Raw genomic sequence first — 13160 nt, 5'->3', positions numbered from 1 at the left:
TTTTAAAGAGTTTGCTGCTACAGGGAAGGAAATAGGGGTTTTATTGAAATATGGATAGCTTAGTTTGAAGTAAACAAAATTACATTAAAATATTTCCATAGACAAGCAAGCTACAACAGTTTATTTATTCTCTATAAGAATAACGTGGTAATTTTAAATTTAGGCCTACACTTTTTGGGATTTTTTCCGTAAACGTTAGGCATACAACAATGCTTCAATATACTAAATGTTTCTTTTTATGGAGCTCTACCAAATGGTTTGGAAAGAAATTGCAAAATTTTATGTTTTCACGGTGAAAATGAAAAAATCCCATTTTACCCCGTAAAACCCCCCATAAATCCCTGTTCCCATAGTCCGATAATGCTGGTTCGCAAACTTGTTCAAACAAATGTAGGCTTACACGCTTATACCAAAGTTCATCAAAATCGGATCATTTGCTCGAGTTATCATGCTAACGGTAACATATATAAATATATTTATGAATCTGAACAGATGGCTTTTTATGGCCTCTGGGGTTCCCAAAACGAAAAAGTAAATTGGTATCAGGTCCATGTCTTACCATGAGACCTACGGTAATAGTTTATTCCCTATATAGGAAATCCGCTAAAATGTTATCTATTTCTGAATAAATTACTGTAGATCTTCTAAACATAGGCTAATCGATAATGAGTTTCATATCAGTCTGACAGTCCAGTATAGGTTTGCTTTTGTTCAGCCGGGATGGAGGTTTTGGATTTATCGTTCCCAGAATTCCACACTTTCAGCAGTCAGTTGTGTCAATCAAATCTGTTTTCAAACCCTGCACCAATCAGCCGTTATTGTTTATTGCGTCGCCATGGAAACGTGAGCTCGCCGGTCCATCTGCGAATGTGGGGACCCATCTGATCAACTGGGACTGGTCATAAAACGAGGGAATTTATAAGCTGTATAAATAAATCTATAGCATGTTATAAACGGCGTCAGTATTTTATTAGATCGATTAAATATTTTGCGTTATTTTATGGCATTCAAATAAATGGCCCTGGGTAAAAACTGCCACTCTTAGCAAGCAATAAAGCTAAATTGAAGCTATCTCATTCCATTATACTCTTATCCTCATTTTACAATACTTTGGTATTATACCGACCACTCATATAATTACAACCTGAACTAACCAAACCTAACCTAAGGGTGGACTATTTTTTGTAGGTTAGGTTAGAAAGATTTTATTATTTAAACAAATTAAAATCTTATTTGGTTGTCGTTTTTTTGTTGTGGTCGGTATAATACCAAAGTGATCAATCTAACTCAAACGATCAAAGATATAAAGTCCAGTTTCAAAATAGTTGGTTGGATTCGAAAACCAGATGTGATCAGCTTTAAACACTTTACTTTGGAAATGGGTCTTTTAAGAATAATGAATACTGAATTACGATTTTTTTAAAATGTATTGTATTTAGTAGGTGATTTCCAGCTATTTTTGTTTTATTTTATTTTTCTATATTATGTAAATAAACCAATTTAATTTTTGATTCTTTTTCATGCCAAGGAATTTTCGACAATACGTTAAAAACCTATCACATACCCTACATAGTAATGTTAAAACCCTTTATTGAATAAGTATTTTTGTCAGTTTAAAGCAGATTTGTCATTTTGTACAAACTCACAGAAGTAAAGTTTTACGAAAAAGTAAATGTCAAATCACATATGAGATATGAGATACAAAGATCCTACTGAGATTTGTTCAAATCCCACCAGGAGGGAAATATTCCCACAATCTTGTGTTGTCTTGAATAGAAAAATGAAAGCTGAGAAATGCTCTTGCGGATCGGTTTATTAGAATAAATACATATTTGATATCTTTAAATGCAATGTCCAATACTGAACAATCCCACGTCACTTTACCACAGGATTGACGACAAGTTTAGTTATTGATAAGAGTATTTAATTTCAATGATTCCAAAATCTTTGGTAATGTTATGCAATCTCAATAAGATTGCAATTAAAAAAACTGTATCAGCAATCTGACACATACTTTCTCCCATTAGCTTGTCAACAACCTTTATCATGGGTAGGCGGTGTGAGTAACTATGTTAGTGTACAGGGAAAATAACTTTTGAACAGTATTTGTTTCAGCAATAGGGGGTTGCGCTATTTTGCTTAGAATTATAACGAAAAACACATTAATTTGAATAAAAAAAGGGCTTTATACCGGCTTTAATCCAACCAAGTTTTTGTAATTTTATGGGGTTTTTATGGGAAAATAACATAAGTTACAATATCTTTTGAACCGTAATATTTACAGCAATATGAGCTATACCATTGTGTTCAGAATTCAAAGAGCTATAGCATAGTAAATTTGTATCAAAATCATTCGGGCCACTCTGTAAAATAGCAAATAATAAACCTAACTTAAGAGCAGTATGGTAGTCTTATTAAATTTCATAAAAGAATGTAGAAAAACTAATAACTCGGTTGTTTGTCAACCGATTTTAACAGACAAGGTCTCATTTGATTTTGATTTACATTCTCTATCTTTTGTATCCTGAACACAGTTTTCTTTATCTCTACGGATTTTATGAAATTTAGCATTAAAGTTTTTAAATGGCCGCCATATTGGAAAGGCTTGAGATATCGGAACGAATAAGCTCTTTTTATCTACTAAACTATACATTTATAGCAATTTAGAAAGTTCTATATTGAAAATTTTAAGATATAAAATAAATCTTAAAATCACAAATAGACTGAAGAACAGAAATCCAGGCATTTTAGACCCACCATACTCAAACTGTTTTTATGCTAACAGGTTGCTTTTTACTTTACAAAAGAAGGCAGTGAGATTAATTTGTAGTGTGAATAGGAGAACACATTGTAAGCCCCTTTTTTGTGGGTCTTAACATTCTCACTTTCCCATCTTTGTATGTTTTGGCAAGTTTGTTGTATGTAAAAGAAAACATTTCTCACTTTGAAAAGATATCTGATGTGCACAACTATTGTACTAGATCTAAAGATAATCTGTCTACACTAATGCATAAGTATACAGCCACTCAAAAGTACCAATGTGTTAAAATGTACAATTTCTTGCCTGCATCCGTCAAAAACCTGTGTGTTTTAAAATTCAAACAAGTTTACTCTAACCCATGCTTGTCTGTACAAACATGAAGAGTACTTTGGTTTAGAGTTTTAGTTATTTTAGTTGCCAGAGCCATCTTGATTGTTTTGTTTTTCTTTTGACGATTGTCATGAACTTTGTACATAGTTTTAACGACAATAAATCATTTCATTTATAAGGCATTTGTTTGCCTTAGCCCAAGGAACACGTCCACAAAATATGTCCAGACAGTTTGAAAACTCCCTGTATAGTATAATTTTTTCGTATCCATAAGTCAAATGGCTATCGTATTCACAACACACAATATTATTCCTACCAACAATAATGAAATATACCAACTTAAATAGATATGAAATCTTTTGAACCACAAAGAAACTAATTCCAACCTACCCATAAAAATTGTACAGCATCTTCTTATCTTGTACCAGAATTTTGATTTGGCTTGATCAGTTGCATGTATTACACCTAACTACTCTAACTGGGTAGCAATGGCTTAGTGTCCACCAAACTTGCTTCAAAAATAAAATCCTTGCGGTTATGTTTTCAAACGGAAAAAGCTCCATTTACAATGTCCAACATCACTATCTTTACCAGATGTTCCAGCAGCGCATGAGATCCCAGACAGGATAGTCGGAGTCCTGCCAATGTCCTGAGGGTTAGTTCATTAATCCTACAGGAGCGATGGAAGGGCAGATCCTCTTGCGATCCTTTGTCATCCTTATCTCGCATAATGTACGATGGCCGTACAGTCTTATCTCGCAAACACACATAGTAATAGCCAACCTTGCCTTCTCGTTTATTTTTCTTATCTCTGCTAATACATTAGTCTGTTATGCGAGCTTCATAGCAAGTGATATTGAGTATTGATTCGTTAGTTAGTTCTTAGTAAGTTTGGTTAGTTAGGTTGGTTTACACTTTTTTATTTAGCTGAAACATTGACTATGTGACCAAATAACTCGCTACTGTAGTAGTATAGTGAAATCAAAATAATAAGTATGGAAGGAAATTTCGTTGGAAACTTAACTGAATGCTCTCACTCTTACCACTGAGGATGCCACATCGTAGAATGGGCAAAACGCATACTAAGAATTTAGTGATAATATGACTATTTGAATATTTTAATTTGTAATCCTTCATTAATCACTAAAAACTGAATCCATGCGATTCTTTTTTATATCCCCCTGTATTAATTTAGCCTATATTTAATCATAGAGAACAACGAAAAAATACAGTTACACGCTACAATGATAGCTTTGTTCATTGTTTTGTTATTAGTTGTATGTTTATAGAAAACTAAATATTTGTGTTATTCAAATTCTAGAAAAATGTAATACTGCAATTTTCTTGTAAGTATTACGTGAAATAGTACAATATACTATCCGAATCCTGACACATCAATTCAGACTGCACTCAAAACTTTACAGTTAATGAGGAAAAGATGTATATATTTAGAATAATTATTATAATGGAAAGAAAAGCTGATCCAAACATTTCCTAAACAACCATTTTGTTCAATAAACACCCTGGCAACACATTATTCTTGCATCCCTCGCAATACCAAAACTCCATTTCCTCCCCATTTTACTCCCCGCGTAAAAATCAGTTTCCAGTAAGGCCGGCCACATATGGAGCTCAAGGTGTGAAATACAGAGATTTCGGTACAAATCCCCGTAGGGTGAGATTGTTTCCACCCCTGTAACGTCACTCGTGTGTGACGTCACTCTTATCTTGTCATCCGCCGTGACTGTCGTGAAGTGTGGGGAGGAAGTGGTGATTGTTTGGCGAAGTGAGCAAACGATATGAATACCGAGTAGGCAGTCACTTCATTCGGTATTCCTCTTTGGAAGAATTTGGGGTTTAGGTTTTTGTTAGCTGTGTAACATCTACAACGAATGGTTTATTTACGTCTCACAGATTGGAGCTATTCACTAAAAAACCACGTATGCTAGGAAATAAGTTTGTGAATTACATCGCCGTCAATATTAAAAATTATATTGAAGACAAACACCAAAGCAATAAACTTAAGAATACATAGATTGAAAGATTGCCTTCTTGAACTAGGTTTGTATTCATTTAAAGATTTGTGCAGGCTAAGTAGATAAGTCCAAGGAATTTATTAAATAATACGGTAATACTGAATACATATATGGGCAGTTATGCTAGAATATCGTCTACTTTATTGGATCATAGCCGTCTCTAGTATAACTAGTTTCACTAGAGACGGTTATGGCACGATTCGTGTAACGAATTTTACTCCACCATTATTTAAGATATTTTCACTCGATTTAAAGATCTTGCATCTATATTCTTTTCATCCAATGGCTCTACTCGCTTTTGAGTTCATTTTTATTTTGGCACCAAGAAGAAACATTTTGTAAAAAATTTGAAAACCCTTCAAAACCCGAGAAATGATTCTGCACCATGCCGACTAATTCGATACTATGGGATTCGGTGCCATCACACCCTCTCTTACTAAAAGTGATTGCGATTTCATTCGAAGGTTACTCATTCGTTGGTCTTCAAAGTAAAAAGGGTCTATTTAGCTATATTAAACTATATTTTTCACGTACGAATAAATCAATATCCAACATATGCTAGTAATGCGTAATTTAAGGGACTATTGCGGTAATTCCAGCTTCGGTCGGGGTTGTGTACTAAATTTGCTATTTTTGGTACCTCTCCACTTGATAGCAAATCATATGCCAGATTCCAAAACGCCGAGAAAATATTTTCTGTACTAATCGTGATGAAAAAAGTATTCAGTCGTACTTAAAATACACCTAAGATCACGAATGCACATCAAACAAAGAATAGTTATTTGCTCCAAACAGCTATGCCTGTTTAACACAACATGACATCCTACATGCCGTTTTAAGGACATCTGTCCTTGTGAAAATAAAACTAATTATTTTTTTATTTTAGCGAATTTCCCATATAGGGAATAAGCTATTACCGTAGTACTCATGGTAAGACCTAGACCCGAGACCGATTTAATTTTTCATTTTGAGGTCCCTAGAGGCCAAAAACACCATCCGTTCAAATTCATATATATATATTTATATATATATATATATATATATATATATATATATGTGTGTCCGTTAGCGCGATAACTCGAGCAAAAATGATCCGATTTTGATTAAATTTGGTACAAACGTGTAAACCTACGTTTATTCGAACGAGTTCGCGATCCAGCATAATCGGACCATGGGAACGGGGGTTTATGGGGTAAAAATGGGTTTTTCCCATTTTTGAACCTAAAAACAAAAGATTTTGCGATTTCTTTCCAAACCGTTTTGTAGAGCTTAAAAAAAGAAATAATTTGGTATATTGAAGCGCTGTTGTATGCCTAACGGTCACGGAGAAAATTCAAAAATAGTGTAATTAAAAATTCCCATGTTATTCTTATGGAGAAAATGAAAATTGTTGTAGTTTATTTGTTTATGGGTATATATTGATAAAATTTGGCAAATTTATTTATTTCATCCTATACTATTGACGTATGGTCAAAAAACACTTTTTACCTTCCACGTAGCAGCAAACCTAAGCACTCGTTAAATCTAATGTTATTTAAATAGGGAATAATATGTCTTATTTATGGAAATATTTTATGTTATATTTTAGGAAATATTTTAGTAAAAATGTAATCAGACGAGTTGAAATTCGCTTAGTCTGTAGGTTTGCTGCGGCGGGGGTATTTTTTTATAAAACAACATTTTTATTTAACTGTGTGTGTAATACAGTGTGTGTAAGTGCTTTGCCAAGGCTCTATATTTTCCACGGTTGTGAAACTCAAAGGGGTTTTCATCCCTCCTAAACAATCAGCGTTGTGGATTGCGAGGGTCGTATCGCGATTATACGCTCATTGAATCAACTACGAGCGGAGAAATGTTGGCAAGAGAACATATTCAAACTCTCATCAGGGTTGTCTGTAGTGATAAATTGTGAGCTTCTATATGGACAAAAATTGTTACTACTTTCCCATTATGTAATGAAGTATAGTTTCTTTACATATTATTATCTGTGTTACTTTAATACCGGCCCTGGAGTTGTAAAAGTACAAATAAGCTATCGTAGTTTTGTTTTTTAATTGTAGTATTTTGTTTGAACCATTTTAAACAGATTGAACAAAAATGTACCATTGTGTTACGTTATGCTTTGTTTTGTAATGAACACTGACTGTTTTTTTTTCTGAACCGTCATGTATGTTTGAAATATCTACAATGTTACATAATTTTAATGTAAATATTAACTAACCTATAATGACACAATGTATCCTATTGTATCAATCAGTGATAAGCCTTCAAGTTGAATTAAACTAGAGATTTTGAGATAGTGTAGAAATAAATATTTTTCTACGTTATCAAGTATTATTTTATACGCATATTGTAGATTTTTTTACATTATTTATTGTGGATTATTTTTCGAAAGTTATTGTATAGCTGTGTTAGTTTCGTCTTAATACAGCATTTGAATATCCAACTTTAAAACAGTTAGCCTATAAAAATTACGAAACACGTGGCAAAAAGAAAAGTTGTTATAGGAGTAATGATTTATAGGTAAATAATAAAACTGTTAAAGTGTTTAATTGTGGTATTATGTATAAAATTACCATTCTATCTTGAAACCTTTACACTTACAAAAGCATATCTTTACTAAAGCACAAAAACAAACTTATAGAACGTTTTCAATTTGTAATCGTCAGCTAAACTTGAGCAACAAGTAAAAGATTCTCAGATACTGAAATTCCAAATCTGGGATTGTTTTGCGTTAGCGGTTTTATAGCGTTATATTCTGTCAATCGAGTAATAGAACGACTCGTTTCATGACCGATGACCAATCTGTGAATTGAAATCTCTTTTGTAACAATTCAATATTTTCACTAATATTTTTCTATAGAATAATTTAATTTTCACCATATGTTTTTCATTTTATCTAAATGCCAGTCCCTTTTCAAACCATGTATAATAATTGTCCATGCAAACCAATAGGTAATCAATTCAATACAATATAATATAGACAATTTTCAAATAACCTAATTTCATGTAAATATATAATAGCCTATAATTTTTGTAACAAAATTGCTTCAAATTCAACATAATTTTAGTTAAATAACATTTCAAAATTCAATTTTAGCTCTCTAGCAAATTAAAATTGTTATAATATATGTGTGAACAGTGGCCTACAATTCTCTGTGATTAAGCATTGACATGTGTGAATGCAACAATGCATCAAACCTTCATCACTTCCAAGAGAGCTGAGCTAGTATGAAGATATAAATTGTGAACTGCCTATTTTAATATCAAAATTTATAAAAAAGTGCCTATATTTCAACCTAAATTAGTGAAATTCGATTAAAGAAGAACCGTCCTTGTTGAGAACATTAATAATTACAACATCAAGAAATTTACCGTGAAGAAGACATCAATTTTTGGTGAGATCACTCCAGTAGACATTTTCTTTCCTTGGAAGCAATTAGAACATTTTTAGGCCTAATTTTTGGAACATTTAAACCAACATTCAAAGTCAAGAAACGAATAGAAGCTTATTCAAAACTTTAATTAATTCAACCACACAGAAAATAATTCGAATATAATTTATATTTCAAAACAAAATTTAATTAGGCTATCTTATAATCACAAGATTAAATTTAAATGCCGCTCGATCACCCCACCTGAGATAAAGATCCATGCAATAAGCCATAACACCTGAACCTAAATTATAACTATTGTAATAGGCTTAGCCTAAAGCTTTAACTAGTAAATTCATTCCCACTCTTTGTAAACTGTATTGTGAACCCTTTCTTTTCTTTTACCATCAATTTTGTATTTTAATTAAATAAATTTAAGTTTCGATACTGTACATGGAGTTTCCATTGTATTCTTAACTTTATGGATGATTACACTTTTTAGGACAAATACAAATTAAATCCCGGTTCTCCAACTCTAGAAGCTCATTCTCCATGTGTATGAGGAGTGAGGACCCTACCCTACAACCCTCATCCCTAAACAATCAAAGTTACCAGGGGAGGGGGTGAAAAGGGTTGCGTTGTTTAGTGATTATCCACTCAGTGGTTCGTTTCCAAGGTGGAACGTCAGTTTCAGATCCTTCTTCCCTCGTCTACGACTGAGGCGATAACAAGTTGAAGACAGAAACTGCGTTGTCTGTCAGACAACTGAGGATATTAACTTTCTGGCAACTTTTTTGAACTGGAAACTGTTATTGTGCAAGTTATAATCGTACAGTAATTTTTTTTAGTTGTAAAATGTTAGTTTTATGCGTTTTAGTTTGGCCATTTTGTTTTTCTTGACTTTATAACCACTTTTTAGCAGAGAAGTTTGTCCCTGTCTATCCATCTTCGTTTATATTTTATTACTGTATTAACATTGACTTCACCCTTTGACCGATAGAACTTGACTTCCTTTTTCATGTACAGTTGTCGCTAGTTTAAAATCAAAATTGACGCAGTGAACCGGCGACATATTGCAGAAATATTACTGAATTTTGTCCCACAATCGGACTTTTTAGTTTAAATAATAGGATGATTTGCCATAGCATTTTTTCGACGTGTCAACTATGTCGGTATCATAAAAATGTATATAATATAATTTTAGACAATAGCGCTACCTGTGACTACCTCATTCAACAGGATTCTTTATTAATTCATTGTCCATGCAGATGGGGCAAAAGTCGATGTTATACCCTCTTTGATCACTGTATCTTATATTGGATTGTATTTGGGGAATTAATGTACATGAAATTAGCGTCTGTAGGAAGGTAAGCTCAAACTATGTAATTTCCAACCAAAATGTGTTTTATTTTAAAAGTGTGTACCTACTTTACTCATCTATAGTTGAGGTGGTTCATTGTAGTAACTCTCTATTTTGTTACAGGCTTATGACCAATGAGTTAAAGTCACGTTTGCACAAGGAATGCGGAAAAGTAAGTAACTTTAAACCAACAACATGTAAATATTTATGTATAAATGTCTACCTTTTACGTTACATTAAACTAGATGTATATATTGTTCTAAATTCCTTTGAAATTTTTCGTCATTCACGAAGGATAGAATTTACACTCTTAAAATTCGTCGTCAGTTATGCGATGAAAAATTCATTCATTCTAGTTAAGCAGGACAGACAACAAGGCTTTAAGAGAGGCCGAGTTATAATTTAACGTGACATCATTTTATTTCTCATCTATTATAATAGTATAGTCTATCGAAAACTAAGAGAGAAACTACAATATTTACCCTACCCTTTACAATAAACAACATAGGATAGTGGTCAAACTATTATCATTCCTGATAACTAATTTACTGGTCCTAAAAACCAGAAGTAGTATGTATAACTGTATGTATTTGCTATGACTTAGCTAATACAATGTATTTTCAACTCAGCTCAATAAAATGATTTGATTTGCCGCCGCTGGTTCATGTAGACGGGTCCCTAATGCCCAAAACTAAAGCTTCAATATACACATTTCATAAATAACTTAGTTTATAACATTTTCAAACAAAGAAACACTTATAAAGTAAATTATATTAAAGTCCTAAAAAACAAATAAAAGAGTACAACACTGAATTCCAAGAGAACTGATGATTAATCATGTTCACCCCTTTTCCTAAGACGTTCGATAACTCAGTACTTTCACATCCCTGATGAGTTTCTAATGATCACGTGTCTCAGGGGATGTTTTTTTTTACTCGAAACGTTTTTCAGATCTCATCTGGAACTGTAATACACCAGTCATTTACCTTACGTTAGTAACATTTATAGGTTTACTTAGGTTAAATTTGTGAATATTTGAATAGTAATAGGAACAATGTCAGTTGTGCAATTAATAATTTTAAAATAATATTCTGCGTACTTTATTAGTGCTGCGAATCATTATTATGTAGATGTGATGTGTAATTCAAATCCATACTATACGATATTATATAATTAGTTCTAGGTCACTGTCTACATAGAAAGTTAGGTTATGTGCACACAGACACAATGATTTTACTTCTAGAGTTGTGTTGACAGATAAACAATGCTATGTGTTAGACGTACTACGGCATTATTTGAATGTTGTAGAATTGAGAAGTGTCGAGTTTATAGGATTTTAGAAATATTTCTTACCTAAACGATTACCTCAAATAGTCTGTACAACTTACCTGAAGGATGTGCAATTTTGTTCCATATTTTCAAATTTTAATAAAAAACTTGGTTTGTAGAATTACATTTTGAATAACTTACTTGCCTGTAGTGTACTAAAATGATTTGATGATTTCCATAAGATAAAACCTAGATAGTAATTTCGAGTTATCCTAACCTAAAAACTATCTACGTTTTGACACGGATTGATCTACTCATTTTATTCAAAAAAGTGTTGTGGAAACTTTACTATTTTATCAATCTTTAGGTCACATGAAACAACAATTTACCTAGTCAAATACAATGTTGTCAGTAAATTATCAAACACCGATGAATCAAATAAGAATTCAAAATCAGAATATATAACGAAACTTGGGTTATTTACTTTCACTCTCAGTAGATTTATGGAGCCGTTTCTATTCCTGACCAAAACACTTTTCACCTCCGAGTTTTCCTCCCCATTCTTCCTCCCCAGTTTCATCCCCTTTGTAAATTCACATTAGCATACCTATCTTTGTTAGCGTCGCCCCACAGCCTATTTCATTAGCAGGACAAATGAAACGTGCCTATGGCAATAAATCTTATCTCCCCAATTGAAAGCTGATTTGCGCCTTCATTTCGGATCTGAATAAAATTTTAGCTAATCTCATGGAACACGCCATACCTTTACAATGGAAAGGGAAAGTGTTATAGGTTTGTGATTATTGAAGTGAAAAAATTATAAATACGTTTGAGGTGAGAACTGCCGGAATATAAGTTATTTTGTTGATATTAGGCCTTAAATAACAACGTCAATCCTTTTCCTCAGTGTTTGTCTTGAGGAAAAAATTATAAATCGATACACGTTCACAATCTATAAATCTAATTCCGTAAGCCCAAAATTTTACAATGAAATTGTGAGCGAACGGGAGGCCATAGAAAGCTAGGAGAGGTCTCATTTTAAAGGTCTAGGCATGAAATTTTGGGGAAAATTATTCATATTTCTTAATTTTGCACCAAAAGGTTGTTACGGAATAAAATAGTTCACATTTAAATAGCATAAGAAATGTAGGTCATGTCTACTTTGTTTACTTTAAAACATGTGGTTTAACTTTATTTAAATCATATGGTAATATGTAATATGTGTAGTATTTATATAGCTGAAAAAAATTGTTTCCAATTTTACGGGTCTGGATCAGCGAACACATAACAAAATAGAAGCGCTACTCGGAGCGCAGGAGCGTGGCAGTCTGACTAGCCGACGAAACGGACAAAGATGGCGGTGCTAGCCTAGTCCCGGCGTGTGCAACGCGCTGGTCGTCTGCTATGCTTCGAGTCAGTGTTGTTTACATAGGCTTTGTTTAAATGTAAAAATACTTTTGTGTAAAAATTACTTAGGTTTTTCTGGAAGTACATTGTCGTATTAGTATATTGTTGGAAATATCTTAAAGTAAATCGATTGTTTTTACTGTAGTAAATCGATTTTTTTTATCGCGGGAGAAATTTTTGTTTAAAATATATATAAGTTTAAAACAATCTTTGTTCGCATTATAAATCTGTCATATTGGTGTTATTTCTTACACGACAAACACGATGGCATTTTGAACGACATTTTAGCGTCTTATTAACGATGTTGGCATACGTTTTAAAAATAAACATCAGCATAAAAACTATTGTGAGTAAAAATTTTAAAATGCATGGAACTGTTAACAATAAACCTACCAATAAGCCATAACAATTTCAGAAAGATTGGCTGAGTAGTTTGTTTACAATTAAATTTTAAACTTCAGTGTTAGTGCAGAGTTTCTTAAAAATCGGTACTTTTGAGGATCTTTCAACTATATAATTTTTCCTGGTAAACTGAATTTTTTTAATTGTTACCACGTTAAATGTATTTAAACCAGCTTATATTTAATTTTTATCTCAACAAAATCGGATAGCAAACTCGAGTG

The 13160-nt window shown here is 32.6% G+C and overlaps 1 protein-coding gene across 2 annotated transcripts in view; it reads left to right on the top strand.

The window, feature by feature from the left end:
- The window catches only part of LOC128990264 (uncharacterized), a 201545-nt gene that overhangs the window by 171985 nt on the left and 16400 nt on the right, over positions 1-13160 (top strand). For both annotated transcript variants that reach the window (XM_054412578.1, XM_054412579.1), the window contains exon 7: positions 9985-10033. The gene's annotated coding sequence lies outside the window, so the exon portion shown is untranslated. The remainder of the gene's footprint in view (positions 1-9984; positions 10034-13160) is intronic.

This window comes from Macrosteles quadrilineatus, unplaced genomic scaffold (genome assembly GCF_028750875.1).
Source record: "Macrosteles quadrilineatus isolate MER2022 unplaced genomic scaffold, UCM_ALF_1.0 Scaffold_3__2_contigs__length_128488019, whole genome shotgun sequence".
Lineage (NCBI taxonomy): Eukaryota > Metazoa > Arthropoda > Insecta > Hemiptera > Cicadellidae > Macrosteles > Macrosteles quadrilineatus.
The sequence above is the reverse complement of the archived record's forward strand: the minus strand, read 5'-3'. Positions and strand labels throughout refer to the sequence as shown.